The following is a 25,697-nucleotide window of genomic DNA, read 5'->3' on the forward strand; positions in this document are numbered from 1 at the left end:
CAAACAGAGATCAAGAAATTTTGGAGACAGGAGGAGCCCCACCAAGGATTTCCCCCACTCTTAAATTTACAAGTGAAGGCGGAGCTGGAGAAGTTGGAGGCTGCTGGGAGTCTATTTGGGATGCAGCAATGGATCCCCAATCTGCCCTATACCTAGCAAGCACTGGGCTGGGACGCTAGGCTCATGACTCTTTAGTCATGGAAGTTGAGAGCTAGTAGGATCTTAGAGGCATTTAGGGCTACTTTCTCCTTTTACAAGTGAGGAAGCCAAATGCCAGAGAGATTAGGTGGTCAAGTTTCCATAATTACCTCCTGGTACACCTAGGGGACTTCACTGACTCTAGCCTACTTCCCTGCTTTCTCCTCTATACAATGCTGTCTCTTGGCAAAGAAGGTCTTCAACCTCCCTCTTTCCCTTTGTTCTCTGTAGTGGAGAGAGAGCTGAATTTGGAGCAAGAAGTTTGAATCCCATTTGAGATGCTGATTGTGTGATCCCAGGCAAGTCCCTTAACCACTTGGAGCCTCATTTACCTTATATGTTAAAGAAGGAATTGTTCTCAATGATCTTTAAGGTCCCTGTTAGCTCTAAATCCATAGATCTCATCATTTCCCCCTGCTTTTCCTCCTTCTTCACTGTCCTCCCTTCAATGCCAAGCCAACCATTGCCTTTAAAGACTCTAGAACCAGTTTTGTTTACACAATAAAGGGTACATAAAGGACTTACATCAGAAATCATAGAGTCCCCCTCCACTGAGCTGCCTTTTCCTCTCCCACTTCCCAGGGACCTCTATATATCTTGAATGCTTATATTATTATTCTGTATGGGACTCAAGAAAGGGAGAAGGCAATTGGTGAATTGGTGAACGGGCAATTCTCAAGGGAAAAAAATCCAGGTTATCTATAGCTACTTGAAAAAAATGCTCCAAGTCACCACTAATTGGAGAAGTGCCAACTAATGCATTTCTGAAGTCCCACCCAAACCCATCAGATTAGCAAGGATGACAAAAAAGGAAAGAACAAATTCGGGAGGAGCTGTGGGAAAACAGGCACACTGGTGGAGCCGTGAATGTGTACAACCATTCTGGAAAGTGATTTGGAAGAGTTACTGAGCACTATGGACTGTTGGACCCAGCTGTGCCCTTCAAGGACGTGCCCAAGAGAGATCAAAGAAAAAGGAAAATGTCCTATGGGTACAAAAATATGGTGGCTCTTTCTGTGGTGGAAAAAAGAAGATGGAAACTAAGGGGAGAACAACAATTCCCAACAGTTGGAGAAAGCTAAACCAATTGTGGCACACGAATGGAATGGAATACTATTGTGCTGAAAGAAAGGAGGGAATAGATGATTTTAAGGTGTAGTGGTAGTCTAGTAGGCCTGAGTCCAATTAGGGCTACTCTGATCCTGAGGGGGACACCGACTATGGAGAAATTACCTAGAGATTACTCTTTGCTTGGAGAAGCAAAGTAGTTAATTAACCAGATAGTGGTCAGTCAAACAGATAACAAAGCAGACCTGTCATAGACACCCAGAAATCTGGGCATGTTGGAATTTATGGCATGAGCTTAGTTGGGAGCCAGTCGTGTTTGCCATATGATTAGGACCAGGTAGTGACAATAATCTCAAGTCAGAAATGAGGAATTTTCATTATTCATGTAGCCCACTCTCCATTTTCCGAACTGCTGTAACTTTCCAGTCCAAAGTCTCTCCCTCCACTCCCCTTCTCTCCTCTATAAAACTACCACCTTCTCCTTCATTCGGGGAGTTGAAGTTTAGACTTCTTCTCCCTCTGTGCCAAACGATAAAAACTTTTACTTAAATTTTGATTGGATCGTGTGGGCGAGTAATTCTTTGAAAGGGGAGTATTTTCAGATTCAGTAGCAAAGGAAACATGGAAAGACTTGTATAAAGGGAGGCAGGGAGAAGTGAGCAGAACTAGGAGACCACTTATACTATAGTGTCAACTTTATAAAAACGAACGGTTCTGAAGACTTTTATAAACTGATGAAGGTCGAAATGGGTAAAACTGGGAGAAACATGGAAACAAAAACAACACTGTAAAGACAAATCATTTAGACAACTGTAAGAACTCTGATTAATGCAGTGACCCTCCAGGATTCCAGACAACTGATGATGAAGCATGATTTTTATGTCCCAGTAGTGAGGTGAGGGACTCAGATGGCAGAAGGAAACTTTTTTTGAAAGGCAATGCAGGAATTTGTTTTGCTTCAGTATTCACATTTGTTAAGAGGAATTTGCTTTTATTTTCTTTTTATGGGGTGGGCAGGGGGAGAGGGAGAGAAATGCATTTATAGTCATTAATCATAAAGCTTCAAGAAAATATAAAGGATAATTCTCTTGGAGGGGGAGCAGAAGGGATCCAGGGACAAATTTAAGTGAGGTAAAACCAAAAGATGGTCATTTAAAAAACTGTTTTAAAGAGGCAAGGATTCCCTCTTCTACATTGGCACTCTGTGCCTCATCATTCTGGCACAGGCAAATCTCCTCTAGTTAATGTGCCACTAATCTGCTGCTTCTCTCTGTCCCTCACAGGGGCCAAGAGTCCTTGATGTCCCATTCTCAGCCCTACTTCACTGCTGCCTGCCATTCATCTGTCTGCCAGCAGGTCCACCTTTCTGGTCCACCATCGGACTAGGCTGGATAGCTTTTGCCCTTCCCAGACCCATATGTGGCTGGTGTGTGGGAGAGAACTCTATGGAAGCCCCAGGAGTCTGGGTCAGGAGGCCAGAGGTGGCTCACAGGGGCCGATCCTGCCCATCCAACCAGAGTTCCCGCTGAAAAGGTTCATATCCTGCTTAGCAACAGACGCTCACAGCACCAGGCATCCATGCCTATGGCTGAGTCTCGGACCAGGTCTCCCTCCCCTTTGCTTCTCCATTTGATTTATCCTTCTGTGGTCAGTCCTGCCTCAGCCCTTGGCCAAACACTTAAGGCAGAGGGGTCAAGTGGCCTAGGGGTGTGGGTGAGAAACTTGGCCGAGAGCCGGGACTGGAGCTTTGGCCCCACTGCTGAGTCCTTAGCAAGCCCTCTTTCTTCGGGATGCCTTCTTGTCTGCCAGTGGGGCTAAAAATACTTGGCCAGATTCCTGCGGGGGCCCAGCCCAGCCCAGCCTAGTCCGGCCCAGCTTTGGGGCCAGCTTTGGGATGAAAGGACCTTACACTCCAGGGCCTCACACCACATGATGACCTCACCAGACCACTCAGGAGAGCAGGAGACAAGAGCTATTGATGCTGCCCCAAGGCTCACCTCAGTCCCCAGCTTCCTGCAGTGGCTAAGGCAGACCTTTCTCTTTGGCAGGCCTCCTCACCTCTCCTCTCCTCCTCCTGTCTCCATCTTCCTCATCCTCATTTCTCACCTTCGTACAGCCCGCCAGCACTTACAGGGTGATTGGTCCTCATAGCAGCACCATCAGGAGGTCACACATGGGGTGCGTTCAGAGGTTGAGGGACTTCTCCAAGGTGATACAGCCAGTAAGCACCTAGCTGGGATCCAACCCAGGTGTCCCACCTTTTACCTTGAACGTTTATTAGGCACCAGCTGTGTGCGGAGGTCTGTGGGTGGAGATGCAAACTTTGGACAGTTATAACAGCTAGTGTTTATATTAAGGTTCACAAAACGCTTTCCATATGCTGGCTCCTGTGATCCTCACAACAACCCTGGGAAGTGGCTGCTGCTATTAGCTGCACTTTATAGATACCAGGAACTTCACCAACCTGCCCAGACAGGGACTTGTTCATGCCCCGGCTTCCACCTTCAACAGGAACCCAAGGTCTCCTTGCTCACGTTCTCCCCTCCTTGTGACCTGGGCTCTGATGGGTAAGCCGGCCACTTATTTGACTGTGCCTCAGGTCACCACGCTGCCACCACACTCTCCAGGCCACATCCAGCACCACCATCCTATACCCCTTCCCAGTCTTGCAGTCAGCATGCCCATTCCTGGTAGGGCCGTCTCCAGAGGCTACCCAACTCCTCTGACTTCTCTCTCTGGCCACTGCTCCCCTAGAGACACTGTCTTCTCCTGTTAGAATCTAAGCTCCTCTTTTTTTTTGGTAATTTTGTAATTTTTTAAGGTGCTCGAGCAGGGTATGGGATTCAGAAGGCTAACAGAGGAGAGAGGCCGTCCCAGGCAGAGGAACAAGGGTGAGCAGAGGAGAGGGGGAGAGAGAGCACCAGGCAGGTCTATGGAGCAGAGAGGTTTGGCCGGAAAGGTGCTATGACACACTGTGGAGCCTGAACACCAGGGGTCGATGGAGGGGGGCTCAATCCTCCTGGCTCTCCCAGCTGCCAATCAGTCCTTCAGGGTGAGCCTGCTTGCAGAAGGGCCCTCTCCCTCCCAGGCATTCTCTGACTCTCTCCTATGGGCTAACTCCATGATGGTGAAACGCCTTTGGATTCCCTCCCGAGCTGCATACAAGAGGTCTGAGGAAATGAACTTTCTCTCCTCTCTGGTGACCAGCTGGATGAGAATGGTTCTAGGCCTCAGAAGTTGCAGTGGCCAGCTGCCTCATCTTCCCGCCTGGCCACCATGTGGCCGTGGCCACACGGCACCAATACTTTCTTTTGCCACGATGTTTATTCTGCTAGGTGAATGAGGCTTGGAGAGAGAATGAATATGTCACTGATAGGCAGCCTGAATAGTCTTGGGAGAGAACTCCTATTGGTAAGAGAATGGCTTAGAGGACGGAGGTCTGGAAGGGACCTCATGAACTACCCAGTCCCATCCCTCATTTTGCAGATGAGGACGGGACCAGAGAGGGATCTTGTCCAAGGTCATACAGCTATTAGTGGCTAAACTGAGGACTTGACTGCAGGTCCCCTGCCACCCAGTGCAGATGCCTTCCTACTCTATCACCTCTTCTGAAAGGCTTAAACCCATCAAAGCACCTAGAATTTAGACTTTTATTCAAAAAGGGTAGGGGCAAATGGCATTAATTAGCTTCTCCTCCCCATTCTGTATGATGGCAGTTTTCCCTTATTTCTTCTCTCGTGGTTTTCTTCCTTTTACAAAGAGAAAGAGACCTTGGTGGGGAGAAAGGCAGGGGCCCAGGCCTGAAGTCCCAGGGAGCTGTCCCAGTCTGGGAATGCTGGGAAGGATGGGTGCCTTTCACACAGAATGTGAAAGAAAGCAGAGCAGACACAGCCAGATCCCTGCCTGCAGAAGAGAACATGCAAAGCCAGCAACATTTAAATGAGAGAAGAGATCAGGAGCCCAGGAAGGTTGCTGCAGCGTCCAGAAGAGCAGCCCCAGACAGGACTGCTCACCATGAATAATTCCCATTTCTGCTTCTCTGAGAGAGAGAGAGAGTTACTAGAGGGGAAAAGGGCCAAGGACATAGTCTTGGAGAATGCCTATATTTAGGGGGAACAATGTGGATGATAAATCATTAAATGAGCCTGGGAGTGAGTGGTTAGACACATAGGAGGAAAACCAGGAGAGAAAAGGGTAATGAACACCTAGAAAAGAGAAAGAATTCAGGAAGCGCACACAGTCGGCCACATCAGAGAGGTGAAGAAGAACGAAATTTGAGAAGAGGCTGATGAAGACATCACTGCTAACTCTGGAGTGAGCATGTTTAGTTGAGTGATAAGCTGGAAAGCCAAGTTGTAGAGGGTTGGGGTCACTCTCAAGAGGAGAATGAAAGCAGAGGACCTGGAGGAAGAAAGTATAGACAGCTTTCCCTAAATTTCTATACCCAACTGAGTGCGTGTATGTGTTTATATAGGTATGTGTGTATATATATGCATACATGTATGTATGTATGTATGTATGTATGTATGTATGTATGTATGTATGTATGTATTCTTCCCTCTTTGAAGTGATTCTGATGAGACTGGGGTTCAAGCATTGCCCACCACCCCCCTCTCAAATGTTTCTCTCCACTATAAAAGCTCTTCCTTATGCATGTCTTTCATTGAAAATAATTTACCCCATTTTACCTCTCCCTTCCCCCTCCTCCCAGTGCATCCCCCTTTTTATTTGTTTTTTGGGGTGAGGGAGATCATCCCAACTTAATCAACTCAACTCATGCCCTCTGTCTATGTACACTCCTTCTAACTGCCCTAATAATGATAAAGCTCTTTGGAGTTACGTGTATCATCTTCTCATAAAGGATTGTAAACAGTTTAAATTTATTGAGTCCCTTATAATTTCTCTATAATCTTTACCTTTTTATGCTTCTCTTGAGTCCTGTGTTTGAACTTTTCTATTCAGCTCTGGTCTTTTCATCAGGAATACATGAAAGTCCTCTATTTCATTAAATATCCATTTCCCCTCTGAAGGATTATATTCAGTTTTTCTGGGTAGGTGATTCTTGGTTGTAATCCCATTTCCTTTGCCCTCTGGAATATCCTGTTCCAAGCCCTCTGCTTCTTTAAAGTGTAAGTTGCTAAATCTTGTGTGATCTTGACTGTGCCCTCATGTTATTTGAATTGTTTGCTTCAAGCTGTTTGCAATATTTTCTTCTTGACATGGTGCTCTAGAAATTGGTTATTATACTCCAGGAAATTTTCATTTTGGCATCTCTTTCAGGAGGTGATCAGTAGATTCTTTCAATTTCTATTTTACCCCATGATTCTAGGTTAACAGAACAGTTTTCCTTGATTATGTCTTTAATATGATGTCTAGACTATCTTTCCCCCCCTCAATAGTACTTTAATTTTTTCCAGTTACATTTAAAGATAGTTTTCAACATGCATTTTTATAAGATTTTGAGTTCCAAATCTTTCTCCCTCCCTCCCTAGCCTCACCCCTTCCCTAGACAGTAAGCCTTCTGATAGAGTAAATATGATGTGTAGACTCTCCTTTTGAGCAATGCTTCTAGGCAGTCCAATAATAGTTAAATTGTTTATCCTTGATCTATTTTCCAGGTCAATTGTTTTTCCAATGAGATTTCACATTTTTTTCATTCTTTTGGCTTTATTTTATTGTTCCTTCCACTTGCCCAATCTAATTTTTTTCTTTTTTTTTTTCAGGGCAATAGGGGTTAAGTGACTTGCCCAGGGTCACACAGCTAATAAGTGTCAAGTGTCTGAGGCCGGATTTGAACTCAGGTACTCCTGAATCCAGGGCCAGTGCTTTATCCACTGCGTCACCTAGTCACCCCCAGTCTAATTTTTAAGGAATTATTTTATACAGTGAGCTTTTGTATCTCCTTTTCCATTTGGCCTATTCTGCTTTTTAAGGAGTTCTTGTCTTCAATAATTTTTTGTGCCTCTTTTACCATTAGGTCAATTCTATTTTTTAAGGTGTTACTTTCTTCAGTATTTTTTGTAACTATTTTACCAAGCTGTCACTCTCATTTCCCCCACCCAATTTTTCCTCTACTACTCATCTCTTTATTTAATTATTCTAGGAATTTTTGTTGGGCTTGTGTCAAATCAGCATTTTTGGAGGGAGCTTTGGTTGTAGCTGTTTTCACATTATTGTCTTCTTCTAAGTTTATGTCTTGGTCTTCCCTGCCACCATAGTACCTTTTTATGGTCAGATTCATTTTTTGTTGTTTGCTCATTTTCCCAGCCTATTTCTTGACTTTGCATTTTACATTAAAGTTGGACTCTGCTCACCTGGGGATGGGGAGGCATTGCCCTAAGCTTCAGGCTTTATTATGCTACTGTTTTCAGAGCTAGTTTGGTGGCAGTGGGGGGGTTGTCTACAAGTTTTTAGTGCCTCCAAGGTGGTATGATCCAAGGAGAGATGCAGTCACTGCTCTCCTAGTGTGCACTCTGGCCTTTACCCTAGAAGAGTCTCTGGTCCCTGCAGCCACAAACACTATCACTCCTACTGGCCCCAGAACTGTGACCAGGTCCCCTGCTCCCTTGTGACTGAGCCCAGTGCTCCTTCCCACCCTGGAACTGTGACCTAGAGCTGTCTGTGTATGAGCAATAGAGTTACCAATCAGCACCAGTTGCCCCTAGTGCCAGCAAAGGATCCCTGTAATCTCTGGTCAGTTGTCCAACCCCTTTCCCATCTCTGGGCTGAGAACTCTCGAAGCTGCTGCTGCTATCCTAATAGCCGCCAAGGCCCGCCACCGGTGATGCTGCCACACGGGCTCCCACCCTGGTGTCACAGACCTCTCCTGTTGACCTCTGAAATTGTCTTGGGCTGGAAAAAGTCTCCTCCTGACCTTTTGTTGGCTCTGCTGCTCCAGAACTGTATTTGAGGTATTCTTTGGAAGTTGTCTGCAGGGAAATGTTGGGATAGTTTGGTCCGATGGCTGCCTGACCTGCCGCCTCTGCCCTGCTTTGGATGATTTCATATGCATAATTTATATCACATCTTGACTTTTTAATGGGCGGGGGAGGAATGAGAGGGGGGAGAGTGAGAATTGAGAACCCCAAAACATTTTACATGAATGCTAATATCTATATGTAAGTAATAACTGTGAAAAACAAAATAAACATACTATAAAAAAGGTCACACTCTGCCTCAGGATAGCACTACAGCCCTTGGGGGAATATGTAGACAGACAACTTCTGGAGAGCTGGTCTGTTATTGTACTAAGGGCTGGAAGAGCAGGACCAGGATTTTGCTACACAGCAATAAAAATAGTAACAATTAAGTGCTTAATAGGAGTGCAGAGAAGTGCTCTGTGAGGTTTTCATCCCTCTTAGTGACTAATGACACATGGAAGCCACAGCTGGGCCTGGCAAGGGCTCTGTCCTCCCCCTTCTCTCATCTGGATGGCCCTCAGGCTCCCTTTGGCCTTGACCCCAGCACACATATTGTATGAGATAGTTAACGTTTGAAAGTGAGCCTGGCAGATGTGTGTTACCCAACAGACAAATAGACCCTCCTTCTTCTGTTCCCTTCTAAGCCAACAGGAAGCAGCCTGAAGAGGGTCACTTCATAGCCAGTCAATGATTCGAGCCTCTTTCTGGCCGCAACTTCTCTACCACAATGCTTAGGGCCTTAACTCCCGCCCCCTCCCCAAAAGAAGAAAACAAAACAGGTAAAGAAAGTCCTCCCCGTAGGGGCCCTGACTGGGGAGATGCTGGGAAAGAGCCCTACCCTCTCCTTCAGACACACCATCCTTTGCCTTTAACCAGAGTTAAACCAGACTTTGGAGCAATTAGACTAAGGTACAGTAGCAACACAACTTGGAGGCTAAAGAACCAGCCTCTGAGCGGGAAGAGCTAGGTTCAAATCCTAATGCTGACTCATTCTTACTGTGTGAGCAAGTCACTCAGCTCCTGGTGTCCCGAGAATCTCTGTCAAACTACGTGCTTCAGGGATGGTGCCAAATTGCATTGGTAGAGGGAGTGTCTTTATCCAGGAGGTCGATAAAGTCACAAGTCCAGTTAAAAAAACGTTTTGTTTTGCTTTTTTAAAAAGCCATGTTCGGGGCGGCTAGGTGGTTCAGTGGATAAAGCACTGACCCTGAATTCAGGAGTACCTGAGTTCAAATCCGGCCTCAGACACTTGACACTTACTAGCTGTGTGACCCTGGGCAAGTCACTTAACCCCCATTGCCCTGCAAAAAAAACAAAAAACAAACAAACAAACAAAAAAGCCATGTTGGAGCAGCTAGGTGGTGCAGTGGATAAAGCACCAGCCCTGGAGTCAGGAGGACCTGAGTTCAAATCCGGCCTCAGACACTTTGACACTTACTAGCTGTGTGACCCTGGGCAAGTCACTTAACCCCCATTGCTCTGCCCCTCCCCAAAGTCATGTTGACAACTTGTTCCTTTCACTTTAAAGCAACTGAGAAAAGATGGGCTGCTGTAGGTGGTGTGAATACTGATAGAAGTTGTGCTCTCTTTGCCTCCATTGAGACCCTGAGGAGGAGGAATGAGCAGGCACTAGATAAGTGATGGAGGAGTCTTACTGTGTTCCCATGGGTCCTGAGACTAGCATTTCTCTCTTCTCCTCCTCGACCACTCTGCAGCCTTGGAGGCTGGTGATCGGTCTCTCCTCCTTGATTCTCTCTTCTCTCTAGGTTTTCAGGACCCCTCCCTCTCTCCAGGTTCAATCCCTTCTCTGTCTCCTTTGCTGGAGCCTTTCCCCATAGGTGTCGCTCGGGTTTCTGTCTTGGGCCCTCTTCTCTTCTCCCTCTATACTGCTTCACTTGGTGATCTCATCAGTTCCCATGGATTTAGTGATCATCTCCATGGTGATGACTCTCAAATTGATCTTTCCTGGCACTGCTTCTTTGCTTACTTCCAATTTCACATCTCCAGCTGCCTTTCAGGCATCTCCAACTGAATGTCATCTTAAACTTAACATGTTCAAAACAGAACTCCTTATCTTTCCCTTAAATCCTCCCCATCTCCTGCCTTTCCTAGTGTAGGGGAGGGCAACACCATGCTCCCAGTACCTCTTGTGGTGTTGCAGAGCAAATAGGTCATCCCTAAGCATTTTCTTTCTGTGGGCAGTCTCTCTAGTTATCCCTCATGCCTAGAATTCTCTCCCTCTATCTCTATACCTTCCAGGCTTCCCTTAAGTCCCAACTAAAATCTCATCTTCCTTCCCCAACCCCACTTAATTCCAGTGCCTTCCTTTTGCTAATTATTTCCTATTTATCCTGTATGTAGGTTGTTTTACATATATTTGTTTGCATGTTGTCTTCCCCATCAGATTGTAAGTTCCTTGGGGGTAAGAACTTTTAATTACCCTTTTTAAAAAAAAATCCCTTACACTTAGTATAGTGCCTGGCACTTAATAAATGTTGATTGTCTGATTGGTGCAATTTCAGGTAATTCCTATAATTTCTTGGTAAAGGAGTTATTGTAGGAGAATGAGAGAGGTGGCAGATGGGATGTATTGAAAGCAAGGGACTGTAGGAGTGGGTCTTACCTAGAATGAGTGTAGGGGTTCCACTAAAGAGCACTCCCATCTATCGTGGAGGACATCTGTGTAATGAAAGATTGGAATCTTGTGGTGGGTTTAGTCTAGGAGAGTTTGGGCAATGAAGGTGAACCTTGTCAGAGAGAATGCTATGCCTTCAAATGAAGCACCTCACCCTAGAAGAAGAGAGCTATGAGCTCCCAGGGCAAGTGGCACTGAGAATTATGGGCATGGGGTTCATGTAGGGAAGCATAGAGTCAGAGATATGATGATTCTGGCTCTTTTCCCATTGTGTATAGATAGCTCTTTACAACCCCACCCCAAAGCACTGGAGAAAGTTACAACTTGGGTTTGGTCTATTTGGTTTCCCCAAAAGAGGGTAGAAAGGGTCTCTTCTAGAAAGGTACTCACTGTACAATGTAGGATATGCAGATATAGGACAGTTATTTATTTCCTTCACACAAAAGAAATGCTTAAAACACAAAATCACATGTTGATAGAGATTTAAACAAAATACAGTATCTTGTAACTTCTGTTATATTCTCCCAGGTCCAAAGGTTTGTCATGCCGGGGTGGGAGTGGGGATAAGCTCCCACTCTCTATAAAATGCTCCAATAGCGTGTGTCTCAAATAGCCTCTGACAACTGAAGCCCAACTCCTGGCCTTCTCATGGTAGAACAGTTTCCACTAATAGGAGAAGGGGCAAAGGTGAGTCACTGGCGCCTTAAAACCAGACTCTTCGGGCAGGTGGGGCTCATTAGCCTTGGCAGGCAACCCGCCTAGGGGAAGGAAACCCTGATTTTAAACCGCTGCCTTGCGGCTATACCCATATATGGGAAAGGCTTCGGGAGTTAACCTCGAGGAAAAATCAGGAGTCAGAGCCCCTTAGGCAGTTGGATGTTGGACATCACATCCCTCTGGCAACTCCTGCGGCGGTGGCACTGGTGCCAAACTGTATTGGCTCTGCCTCTCCTTTGGATCCACCAATGTCACAGAGAGGGAAAACCTGCTGCATGGGCAACAGCTTGTTTTCCATATTGATCCGCCCAGGCCAGAGCCCTGGAGAGGACACTCCAGCTACTCCTCATGGGGTAGATACAACACGAGATGGGGCAGTTACCAGTTATAAGTCACTCAGGAGCTGTGGCTCCCACATCAGACTGCACAGCCACACTGTGGCCTGTGGCTCTTCAAGGTGCTGATCCATGGTCATCCGAGACTGGTGGAGGCCTACTACTACTATCCCAGGGAATTAATACTTTAAACTTCCATTAAAACATGAAAGATTTATTGGGACTATTGAATAGTCATTCTAGCTTAACCTAGGGTCTATAAATGTCCAAAACCCACCACAAAATCCATGCCTTTTGGGAAGTCAGCCAGCACTTGGGCTTATCTTCTGTAGTGGTCATCTCTTCCAGGAAGCATGGCAAGAGCTTCAGGGAGTACCTTCCAGAATTATGAAACACTGATTGAAGAACTTCTTAGACTCCAGAACAAGAAAGCCCCTATGTGAAGAGATAGTATGGGTGAGATACACAATTAAGTGATGGATGAAAATTCACCTATAAAGATAAAATAGGTTACCCATTGGATGCAAAGACCCAATAATCAATTGCCTAAAAGTGATATATCCTATACAGAAAGACATTTACAACTTAAAATTACAAGTTAGGGAAAAAAACCCATGTTATATATCATTTGTAGAAAATCAAGATAGTGTCTGTAGAAAATCAAGAGTTGCAGTCATGATTTATTGAAGTATGCATTAGCTAATTCCAGAAAAATCAAGAATCACAGTCATGACTTTGGGTAAATCTAATTTCAAGTTAGAATACATTAAGACAAGGTAAAAAAAAAAGACAAGGTAAATGTTTCATGATTCAAGGAAATATTAATAGCAAGAATATAACAGCATTGAATATGCAGTATAGACACAAAACTGATTTCATAGTAGTTAGATTTTTTAAAAATTGGCTTTAAAAGTGCATTTATTTATTTTTTAAAAAACATTTGTTGTCTTTTCCATTGTCCTTCCTCCATTGAATGAACAATAACAAATAAGAAAAAGAAAACCTTTATAACAAATAAACCTAATCCAGCAGAACCAATTTCCACAATGGTCATTAATGAAATGGATGTCTCATTCAGCATTTTAAATCCATCATCTCTCTGGCAGCCTCTGGACATATAGTTTATCATTGCATTCATCAGAGCTGTAAAGTTTTTCAAATTTTTTTAATAATGCTGTCATTGCATAAATTATTATACTTCTACTTACTTCACTCTCCCAATATCCTCTAAAACTATACATTTTGTTATTTTATATGATAAAATAATATTCCATTACAATCATATGCCATAATTTGTTCAGCCATTCCCAATAGGTGAGGACTCCCTTAGTTTCCAGTTTAGGGCTACTACAAAAATAACTGCTATAAGTATTTTTGTACATATGGGTCCTTTCCCTGTTTCTTTTATCTCTTTGGTATATAGGTTTACATTTTTAAGGCAAAGTTAATAGGAATGCAAAATAATTTAGGTAGAAGGTATTAATATGGAAAATTTCAACCTTCCGCTTTCAGAATGTGATAAGTCAAACACAAATATAAATAAGAGATTAGAAATTTGAAAGTTGAAAAATGAGATTTAATGCTTATATATAGGGAACTGTGTGGGCTTCTTAGAGAATTTAATTTTTAAACTTAAATTTTTAAATGCACAAAACATTTATAAAAACACACGTTAGGGCATAAGGAATAAATAAATAATGAGTAATAGAATAATATATAACATAATATGAATAATATAATAATACAGATAAATAAATAAATATAGGAAAATAGATCTTTTAAATACTAATTTTACAAACCATAAGAACATTAGAATAATAATAAATAAAGGCTACATGATTGAGAAATATAGACCTAAATACAGTTTTAAAGGGGTTTCCCCCCAAAAAAAACCACAGTAGGCAAAGTTGGCTCAGTGTAAGTGGGGTAGAGGGATCTCTGGTGACTTATAGCCTATAGTCTGAGCAGCTCCAGTGCCCCATAGCCACCCACTACCATCCCAGAGAGAAATGGCAGGACCATGTCAAACATGCAAAAACACCTATTTAACCTGAAATTAGCTGCCAAAAAATGTGATAAAGGGGGAAAATGCCCCAAAGACCGAGATTAAAAGGGCCATTCAGAAGAGCAATACAGAAGCTGCACAAACACATGCTGAAAATGCAATCTGCCAGAAAAATCAAGCAATTAATTTCTTGAGAATGAGTGCTTGGCTCAATAATGCAGCAGCTAGTTTGGACCGCTGTGACAATGGGCAAGGTAACTAAATCAATGGCAGGTGTAGTTAAGTGTATGGATGCCACATTGAGAGCATGAGCCACGCATGAGAAGATATCTGCCTTCATGGACAAAATTGAACACCAGGTTGAAACATTAGATGTTCAGACAAAACAAATGGAAGACACCATGAGCAGCCCTATAACACTAACAATTCCAGAAAACCAAGTAGTTGTATATGCTCCTCCAAGAAATGGCAGATGCCCCAGGCCTTGATCTCAGGATGGAGCTCCCATGGGGTCAGACTGGTTGTGTTGGCACAAGTGCTGCTTCAACAGAACAGGTAAATAAATATTGGCTTGTAGCTTGATTGAATTCAGCTTGAATTCTACCTAAGGCCTTTAGGAAATGTAGAAATGCATGGACTTCATTTTCATGCTGTCCTGGGATAGTGAAGCAAAGCAGTCCTTTGTCTCCTTCCCAAGTACATTTGAAATCAAGATTGAGTTTATTCCTAGTGGTCTAGCTGCATCTGGCCTGTTAATAAATTCTCTATCCCATATAAGAGTTCTCTTCGCCTTTTTTACATCACGGTTCTCTTGGGCAGACTGGTGAAGCCTGTGGACCTCTTCTCAGAATGATGTTTTTTGTTTTGTTTTGTTTTGTTTTTAGTGAGGCAATTGGGGTTAAGTGACTTGCCCAGGGTCACACAGTTAGTAAGTGTTAAGTCTGAGGTCGGATTTGAACTCAGGTACTCCTGACTCCAGGGCCGGTGCTCTATCCACTGCGCCACCTAGCTGCCCTAGAATGATGTTTTAATAAAACCAAATATATATGATTGCAAAGGAAACCAATTATATTAAAATAAAGGTGTAATTTGTTTTTCATATATATATATATATATATATATAAAACATTTACTTAAGTAAGATGGGTCAAAGATCAAATTATAGAAATAATAAAAATTGTTTTAAAGATAAAGATGATAATTAACATTAAATATATAGGACAACTCAAGCAGTTCTTTAAATGTATTTGCCTGTTTAGCAATAAAAAGATAAAATCAACACATTAATATGCACAAATTAAAAGCAAATAACAAAATTATGAAAATAGAAAATTAGCAGAAAAATCAAAACAAAAAATTAAAATCAATAAAGATCTGATTCTTTAAAAAGACCAATAAAATTGATAAACCATTAGCTGACAATGGCAAAATTTAAAACAGAACATAATCTCATACCATATATCATAATGAATTTTGAATGGATCAATGATCTAAATATGTATATCTATTTTATTTTATATATGTAATATTCACATATAAACTACAAATACTCTCTAGAGTGAATTCATCTCCTTTTGTTAGTGAAGACCTCAAGGTTCTGCTGCTACTACTCATGACTCCTATGACCTCAATATAAGTCTATCTGAAGAAAAAACTAGTTCAGGTCCTATTTGAACAAAGGAAAAAAGTATTTCTTTTTAACTTCACCTTGGAAAGATCATCAGGCAGCTAGGTGGTACCATGGTAGACAGATCACTGAGCCTGCAGTCAGGAAGACCTGAGTTCAATTTTGACCTCAGATACTTACTGGCTGTGCTTCTCTCTGCCTCAGTTTCCTTAACTGCAAAATAAGCATAATAAAACCAGAAGTAATTAACATTTTAGCTTTGAACTGTCCAGCAACAGGCAAGGATGGTACCTATTTCCACCCCCATCTTCCTAATCCCCTACTTAATCTGCCATCTCTACAACACAGTTATGTTGACCATTCACAAACTGAACAGCTCTTCCTCTCAATTGTTCCACAGAGATTTATCCTTCAGCTGTTCAATGAGACAATCCTTTTCTCAGATGTAAGATATAGAGATGTCCCCATGTCCCCATGGCTCCGTATCGTATCATATTCTTCTCCATCATAACAGTTGGGATCTTCAGGTCTGGATGCAAAGTTTGGTACAAGTGATAACTCGGCATCATATTCTTCCCCTTCAGCTAGAGGAATTTCTTTGGGTGATTCCTCTCCAAATCAAGCCTTCATTGGAGCACATGAATGCTCTTGTGGCTAAATACTGAAGTTCATGGACATAAATAGCAGGTAAACTAAGTGTGGGAGAGTACCAAAGAGCAATGTGATGATGGCCGAGCCATTGGCAGTAGTAATGTTTAAAAGTTCCTAGAAGATGCAAAGAAGCCATGAGATTGGAACAGGGTAAATGTCTTTATTTTCAAAACAAGGAAAGAAAGTGTAGTTTGAAAACTCTATAGGTCAAGGAGCTTGACTGTGATTCCTGGGGAAACTCTAGAAAGGATCATTAAAGGAATGGTTGGCAGAAAAATAAAAATGGAAGCAGGGATTACAAAGAACCAGAACAGCCTCATCAAGAGGCTATGTGAGTGGGGCAGCTAGGTGGCACAGTGGATAAAGCACCAGCCTTGGATTCAGGAATACCTGAGTTCAAATCTGGCCTCAGACACTTGACACTTACTAGCTGTGTGATCCTGGGCAAGTCACTTAACCCCCCATTGCTCCACAAAAAAAAAGAGGCTATGTGAGATTGCCTTCATTCTGTTGACAGGCTTATCAAAATTTTTTTTATTTATTTAATTTTTGGGGGAGGCAATTTTGGGTTAAGTGACTTGCCCAGGGTCACACAGGTAGTAAGTGTTAAATGTCTGAGGCTGGATTTGAACTCAGGTCCTCCTGAATCCAAGGCTGGTGCTCTATCCACTGCGCCACCTAGCTGCCCTTATTTTTTTTTTTTAAATTTTGGGTTCCATATTCCCTCCGCCACTTCAGCTCCCCTCCCATTGAGAAGGTGAGCAAAACATATTTCCATATTAGCCATGTTGGAAAAAAAAGCAAGTAAAATTAAGAAAGTGAAAAGAGTCTTCAATTTGCCATCTGAATCCATCACCTTTCTCCCTAGCAGCGGATAGCATTTTTCATTGTGATTTTTTTGGAATCACCTTTGGGTCATTGTACTGATCAGAGTAGCTAAGTCTTTGATAGTTGATTATCATTAAATTTTTGTTGTACCATGTTCAGTGTTCTCCTGGTACTGCTCATTTCACTTTGCATCAGTTCATATGTCTTCCCAGGTTTTTCTGAAACCTTCATTTCTTATAGCACAATGGTATTCCATCATAATCATGTACCACAAATTATTCAGGCATTCCCTAATTGATGGACACCCCCTCCATTTCTAGTTCTTTGCCACCACAAAAATGCTGCTATAAATGTTGTTTGTACATAGGGGTCCTTTTATTTACTTTTTCTTTGATCTTTTTGGTATACAGACCTAGTAGCAGTATTGCTGGGTCAAAGGCTATGCATGGTTTTATATCCCTTTGGGCATGCTTGGACCGGTTCAAAACTTCACTAATACTACATTAATATCTCATTTTTTCCACACCCCCTCTAGCAGTTGTCATTTTCCATTTCTGGTTTGACAGAATTATTAAACTTCTAAATGGGAGGGGAGGCTGAAGAGACGGTTTTTCTGGTTTACAACAAAAGCACTAAAGTAATACTTTTCATAGAATACTTCATTGTATGTATTGAGAATACAGAGAGATAACAATTAGGCAACAATACAATCAAAAGATTCAGAACTGGTTAGACGGCCCAGCCCAAAGCTTGGTTGTTAGCAGTTCGGGACCAACATGGCTGGAGGTCTCCGGTGAAGAGCTCCAGGGAGCTGTCCTCACCCCTGCTGCTTCATGTTTTCATCAATGACTCTCAACAAAGTCAGAGCTGGTACATTCCTCAGTGTGCAGATGACAAAGGTGGAAGGGATAACTAACCCAGTGGCTGGCAGGGCTAGGATCAAATAGACCTTGATGAGCTGAATCAGATAAAATTCAGTGGAGACAAATTTGAAGTCTTACTTTTGTTGTTTAGTCGATTAGTTGTGTCAGACTCTTTGTGACCTTCTTTGGAGTTTTCTTGGCAAAGACACTGCAGTGGTCTGCCATTTCCTTCTGCATTTCACTTTACAGATGAGGAAACTGAGGAAAACAGAGTGAAGTGACTTGCCCAGGGTCACATGACTAGTAAGTGTCTGAGGCTGGATTTGAACACAGGTCCTCATGATTCTAAGCCCAGCGTTCTATCAACTGTGCCACCTAGCTGACCCTTAAAGTCTTGCCCTTGGGTACAAAAAACCCAATTTCACAAGTGAGACGGGAACAATAACTGCAGTTGTGAAATCTATCCGGGGCTTTTAGTGGACTGCTTGCACTCCATACGGATCAGCAGTGCTGAGTCTTGGCACAGCCCCCAAAGCTCATGCCATCTTGGATTGGCTAAGGGGGCAGCGGAGCTTCCAAGAACACAGGGGGATTGTCTCACTGTATTCTGCCCCCACAACCCCACCCAGACTGTCATGTTCAGTTCCGGGCATCGGTTTAAGAAGGGCACGATAAGCTGCAGAGGGTCCAGAGAAGGGCAGCTGCATTGGTGAGAGGCACGGAGTCCATGTCATATGAGGATTGCTGAAAGGACTTGGGAATGTCTGACCTGGAGAAGAGAAGACACTGCGGGGAATGGGGTGAGGGAGGGGGGCCAAGAAGGCTATCTGCAAGTAAACGAAAGGCTGGCTTGTGGAAGAACTTGGACTGACTCCATTTGGCCTCAGGCTAGAACCAGGAAGCAACTGGGTAGGGAGGGATTTGCAAAGAAGACAACTGAGGCTTGATGCCAGGAACAGATTTTCCATGAAGGTAGTCATCTCAAGGTGCAATGAGCTGCCTCAGAAAGCATGGCTTCCTCCTCCTTGGAGGTCCTCAAGCAGAGAATGGTGACCACAGCTCAGGTATATTGTATCCTAGCAGGAATTCCTTCCCATATGGGTTGGACTGGATGACCACTGAGGTCCCTTCTTGCTCTGAAATTCCGAGTCTATGATTCTGTCAACAGATCAAAATAACGAAAAGAATCGACATTTGTAGAACATGAGAATATTCTCCACCGTCTTGTCTGAGCCTCATAGCAGCTGTTGGCCAATATTATAGGTGTCTTTCATTACCCTTATTTTACAGATGGGAAGACAGGCTCTGAGAGCTGTCTGCCACCACTCAGCACCTAAGTGTCAGAGGCACTTACCTCTGTGTCCCTGGGCCAGTCGCCCGTAGTTCTTTCCTTACAGAATTGTTGTGAGGCTGAAATAAGATGACAAGGTGCTTCCCCAATTGAAAAATGGTCAAAGGATATGAACAGGCAGTTTTCTGATGAAGAAATCAAAGCTATCTATTCCCATATGAAAAAATGTTCTAAATCACTTGATTAGAGAGATGCAAATTAAAACAACTCTGAGGTACCACCTGACACCAATCAGATTGGCTAAAATGACAAAAAAGGAAAATAATAAATGTTGGAGAAGGTGTGGAAAAATTGGAACACTAATGCATTGTTGGTGGGGCTGTGAACTAATCCAACCGTTCTGGAGAGCAATTTGGAATTATGCCCAAAGAGCGATAAAGCTGTGCATACCCTTTGATCCAGCAATACCACTCTTGGGTCTTTTTCCCAGAGATCATAAAAAAGGGGAAAAGACCCACATGTACAAAAATATTTATAGCTGCTCTTTTTGTGGTGGCAAAGAATTGGAAATTATGGGGATGTCCATCAATTTGAGAATGGCTGGACAAGTTGTGGTATATGAATGTAATGGAATACTATTGTGCTGTAAGAAACGATGAGCAGGAGTTCAGAGAAACCTGGAAGGACTTGCATAAACTGATGATGAGTGAGATGAGCAGAACCAGAAGAACATTGTACACAGTATCATCAACATTGAGTGTTGATCTACTGTGATAGATTAGATTCTTCTCACCAATACAAGAAAGTTCTAAAGGACTCATGACGGAAAAGGCTCTCCAAATCTGGGGGGGGGTGGAGGAGCTGTGGGATATGGGTGCTGACTGGACCATACTATTTCTTTTGTTTTCGATGCTGTTGGTTTTCTGATTTCAGTTTTTTCCTTTGTGCTCTGATCCTTCTCATATAGCAGGACTAATGCAAAAATATGTTTGATGTTATTGTGTATATTTAACCTATATCAGATTGCCTGCTGTCTAGGGGAGGGGGGGAGGGAGGGGAGGGAGGAGAGGGAGGGAGAAAAATTTGAAATTTTATATAAGCAAATCTTGAAAACTATTTCTACATGTAACTGGAAAATAATAACATACTTTTATTTAAATAAAAACAAACAAACAAAAAAGGTGACAATGTGCTATTTGGAAACACTTGGTAAATATAAAAGCTTTATAAATGCAAGTTAGATCAATCATCACCACCACCACCACCACCATCATTGTGATTCCAACTCCAAGCCCAGGACTCCATGCATTTTGTGGAGCTATCTTTCCCAGTCAGTGGGTCCATAGACATTTATTATGCACCATTTGCCAGGCTCTTTGCTGAGTCAAAACAACCCTTGCTTGTATTCTAATAGGGGAGATGATGTAGATCTGAAGTCAGAGAATGTGGGCTCATGTCACCTACTAGCTGTGTGACCTTGGGTGGATCACATTCCTTCTTTGGATCTCAGTTTCCCTTTCTGTAAAACTGGAATAATCTTATATACTCTCCTTTCCTCCCAGGGCTTCTGTGAGGATCAAAAGATACTGCTGCAGGGCAGCTAGGTGGCACAGTGGATAAAGCACCAGCCCTGGATTCAGGAGGACCTGAGTTCAAGTCCAGCCTCAGACACTTGACACTTACTAGCTGTGTGACCCTGAGCAAGTCACTTAACCCCCATTGCCCCACACAAAAAAATTAAAAGATACTGCTGCAGGTTAATAATAGCCAGCATTTATAAAATACTTTAAGCACAACAAAAAGCTTTACAAATATTATTTCATTTAGTCCTTATAAAAACACTGGGAGGAAGGGGCTATTATTATCACAGTTTTACAGATGAAGAAACTGAGGCAGACAGTGATGAAATGACTTGCCCAGGGTTACACGGCGAGGAAGTGTCTGAGGTAGTATTAGCACTCAGGCCTTCTGGACTCCAAGTCCAGTGATCTGTGCACTGCGGTACCCCGTAGTTGCCTCTGGTTGTGGTATCACATGAGCTCAGTCCTGGGCACCGAGGACATATCATATAATAACTATCAAGGGTCAGTGCCCTGCTAGGGAGCTCTCCATGTCAGTGCTCATCACTCTCCTGATTCAATGAAAATGGGTCCTTCAAGAATATTGTGGTCTGAAAGAAAGAAAGAAAGAGTCAGGTGGGGCAGGAACATCATCACCCCAGGATTTGAGAGAGGGCCCTGAGGACTTTGACATGGACTGAGCCACCTGGGGTCCTCTAGGGGGTCAGTGAGTGCTTCCTTTTCCAAGCTGCTGATTCTTTTTTCGTAATTTTCTTGTTTTGCTTTCATTTCTCTCCCCATTTTATCTTCTACCTCTCTCAATTGATTTTTTAAATCCTTTTTAAGCTCTTTCAGGAAGGCTTTTTGGTCTTGAGACCAATTCATCTTCCCTCTTGAGGCTTCACATGTAGGCAGTTTGAGAGTATTGTCCTTATCTGAGTTTGTGTTTGCCTCTTCTCTGTCCACACAGAAGTTCTCAATGGTAAGATCTCTTTTTTGTTTCTTACTTACATTGCAGCTTTTTTTTTTTAAGTTGAGGTCTGCTCCTGGGCCCCCCGGATCACTGTTTCAAACTTCTTTTGCTGGCGGATAGGGGCTGTGTCACTGGCTTTCTACACTGAGGCCTCTATACCTTGTGGATTTCTCACCATCCTGGGCTTGCTCCCTGCCCTTGCTCCTGGTGTGTTGGGATGGCCATGCTTGGTCGAGCCTATACTGTGGGTGGCCCTCTAGCTGGCAGCCTGCCCTCTCAGCTGGTGATGGAGGATCTCTCCACTGGCCTGCTGCTCCACCAGCTTGTTGAGTCAGGCTCAAGGGGCCTCAGTTGCTCGGCTATGGCTTAGAGCTTCTCCTGCTGACTTGCCCTGACCCCCTCCAGGCTGCACTGTGCTGAGGTGCGCTCTGTTCCCTTTTTGCCAGAGTGAGACTGACCTTTGCTGAAGTCTTCTAAATCATCTCAGGTTGGAAGATTGTGTCTCTCTATCTTTTTGTAGGTTCTGTAGTTTCAGAATCCATTTAGAGGCTTGATTTAATGTTCTTTTTGAGGGAACCGAAGGACAGCTCAGGCAGCTTGCTGGCTTCTCTCCACCATCTTGGCTCCGCCTCAGGGGGTCAGTGAGTGGATGGACCACCTGGGGGATGATTGGGCAGGAACTTCAGGAGAGGGGCCAGAGAGGTGGCTGCAAGCTGCCAACAAGCATCACTGCGGAGGCCTGAGCCCAGGGGTCTGCTGTCCCACCAGCCCCAGGGCCCCCTGCTCACCAGGGGCCTCTTCAATGCATCACTGCCACAGTGTCTTGGGATGGGCGTGGGGGGCTTGGGCACCATCCTTTCCCACCTCTCTGGGTTTGCTCAGGGAGCACAGACTTAGACTGAATGGCCTCGTTATTGGGCTGGGATTGCCCAGCACAGACCACTAGGCTCTTTCTCAGAGAGTCTCTGTGACTGAGCCAAATGACCCGGGCAGCTGCTCTGTGAGGGGGCTTGTTCTCTCTGGCCTGACCACCAGAAGCACCCTGCCTGAAGTGGCCCTTTGTGCCCTGAATCCTAGCACGGGCCAAGGCTGCTACCTGAAATGAAGAAGGAGAGACAAGCTCTTGTGTGTGGGGAGGGAAAGGTTCAGCCCGTGAATAAATGACCTCCTTAGTGCCTGGAACTCCTGGTGTGGAAAATCCCTCCCCTGGAGCAGACTGGTGATGTCCTGACAGTCAGTAACTTGTCTTTGAGAGCAACCTGAGAAAGTGAAAGCTCAAAGTACTGGGGGGTGGGGGGGTGGGGGTGGGCGTGGGTCAGAAACAGGATCTGAACCCAGGGCTTCCTGACTCCAGGTCAGGTGCTATCTTTCATGCAGAAGGTCCTTGGTACCCATGGGAAAATGGACCAAGAGGCAGCTGAGGAAATGGAAGGAAGAGCACAGCTGTGTGTGTTGTGTGTGTTGTACATATGCGAGTGTGTATATGTGTGAGTGGTATGTGTGTATGTGTTTGTAGGTATGTGAGGGTAGTGTATGTATGTATGTGTGTGGTATATGTGTATGAGTGTGTGGGGTGTGTGTATTGTGTGTGTATATATGAGTGTGGTGTGTAGTGGGTGTATGTGTGTGTGTATGTGAGGGTGGTGCATGTATGTGTATGTGTGTATATGTGTGAGTTTGTGGGGGAGTGTATTGTGTGAGTGTGTGTATGTGTGTATGTGTGAGTATGTGTGGTGTGTGTCTGTGTGTGAGGTGTATGTGAGGGTGGTGTAAATATGTGTGTGTGGTCTGTGTATGTGTATGTGTGATATTTGTGCAGTATGTCTATGTGTGTGAGTGTGTAAGGGTGGTGTGTGTATATGTATGTGTGTGTGCAAGGGTGATGTTTGTGTGTGTGAGGGAGGGGTGTGTACGTGTGTTGTGTGTGAGGGTAGGCTGTGCGTACGTGTGTGTACGTGTGTGTACGTGTGTGTAAGGGTGACGGCAGGGGCTGGTTGGACAGCCCCACTCTTAGAGTGAGGTCACGCTGGCGCAGCTTCCAGCTCCATTAGAGGGTGCTCCGGACTCCTCCAGGCAGCCGGCTCTTATCCCCACACCAGCAGCATCCTAAACCCAACACCCGGGCTTGGGGCTTGGATGAAAGCCAGGTTATACCCACTCTATAGAGAGGACTGTGGGGGCAGAGTTAAAGGAGACTCATGCTGTGTCACACAAGCAGGGAATGTGGGGTCCGGCCCCGCCCGTCTGCCTCGACACAGTGCTGGCCTCGAGATGCAATTTGCAGAACCGAGGAAACCTCCCAGACCCAAAGAGAGGCTGGGGGGCGGGGCGCGGGGTAGAGCTGGGAGGGGCTGCCAGGAAAGAGGACTTGAGGGAGGGGCACCAGAAGAGAGAAGGAGATCTGGGGGCAGAAGGTGGGCGTGGGGAGGGCGGGGAATAACAGAGAACCAGTGGGGGGGGGGGAGGGGCAGGAAGGAGAAATAACAGGCTCACTTATACACATCAACTTATTCAGGCCCCGCACTGCAGAAATAATTGTCCCCCTTTAGCAGATAAAGAAACTGAGGCTTGTAGGCTACCTTAGAGGACTTATCCAGGGTTACACAGGCAGTGACTGTCAGGAGCTTCCTGATTCTAGTGGTCCAGTGCAGCTAGGGGAATGGGGGCCAGGGAGAGAGAGAGACAGAGAGATAGAGACAGGAACAGGCAGAATTACAGAGAGAAAAGGAGGCAGAATGACAGAGAGAAAGAGACAGACAGAGACAGAGACAGAGACAGAGACAGAGACAGAGACAGAGACAGAGACAGAGACAGAGGGAAGGAGGGAAGAAGGGAGGGAAGAAGGGAGGGAGATGAGACAGAAAAAGAGATGGAGACAGAGAGAGACAGAGAGAAATAGAGACAGAGACACAGAGACAGAGAGACACACAGAGAGAGAAGAGACAGAGACAGTGTCGCCGATAGACAGGCAGACAGACAGGTAGCTTTCAGCTTCCTCCAGAAGCCAGGAAGCCCTCCTGCCTTGACTTCACCAGCTGTTCCCTCGCCCACCCCCTCTTACCCTTTACACACCAGGGCAAAGCCAGGGAGGCAGACCACGGGGGATCTCCTTGCCCCAGCCCCAGTGGCCATCCTCCCCCTGTGTGCCTTTCTCACTCCACGGGTCTGCAAACGCCCCCCCACCTCCTTGGGGCCGTCATGCTGGAGCCCCCCCGCCCCCCGCCCCCAACAGGCAACCCCTCCCCCTGCCCCAGGTCCCAGAGCGCTCCGCGGGCACTGAGCCAGCTGTCCGAGCCGGCTTGTCAGCCTGCTTCCCGCCTGCCCGGGTTAAAAATAGCGCTGCCCAGTCGTGGGTCAGGGCGCCCAGGTTGCATCAGACGCTCTGAGCGGCAGATTTCTCAAGGCGTGCTCAGCACCAAGCCCGATTCTCCTGCCAGGGCAGACACCTCGGAAACTTGGGAGGGGGGAGAAGGGAGGCCTGGCCCGCCCCCAGAGACTGGAGAGGGGCGGCTCCTCTTTGGCCCAAGACGCTCCCTGAGGCTCTCGGGGCCCCTGCTTCTGCTGGCTCCGTCCTCTCTCTGGCTCCGCGGATTCCTGTCCCGTAACAAGACCAGGAACACGAGGGCAGGGAGTGCTCCCTCCCCAAGCCCGTCTGGCTAAACCGAGGAGTGTCCCATGTAGAATAAACCAGAAGCAGCGCCCGAGCCTGGGTGGGAAGGGTTTCCAACCCAAACGGAGGGGTCGGCACTTAGTTGTGGGACGCTAGGGAGCTCCGGCAGCATCCTGTGCAGGGAAAAGAACTTGAGGAAGACTATGTTGGCAGCTGGAGGGAGGAGGGGTGGGAGTAGGTGGATCTGGAAATAAAGGGGACAGTGAGGAGGCTTTTTTATAAGAGGCCATGAGGACCTGATAGGGTGGTGGTCTTGTGAGGGGAGCAAAGGGATTGGCCGAGAGAGCCCGGAGGGAGGAAGAATTTTGTCATTTGCTTCTCTAGCCCATTTTACAGATGAGAAAACTGAGGCAAACA

The 25,697-nt window shown here is 45.0% G+C and overlaps 1 pseudogene; it reads left to right on the plus strand.

Annotated features, from left to right (window-relative positions):
* The first annotated feature begins 13,893 nt into the window (after window positions 1-13,893).
* LOC122732320 lies at window positions 13,894-25,330 on the plus strand (annotated as a pseudogene).
* Window positions 25,331-25,697: the final 367 nt, after the last annotated feature.

Source organism: Dromiciops gliroides, chromosome 6, assembly GCF_019393635.1.
Source record: "Dromiciops gliroides isolate mDroGli1 chromosome 6, mDroGli1.pri, whole genome shotgun sequence".
Taxonomy (NCBI): Eukaryota; Metazoa; Chordata; class Mammalia; order Microbiotheria; family Microbiotheriidae; genus Dromiciops; species Dromiciops gliroides.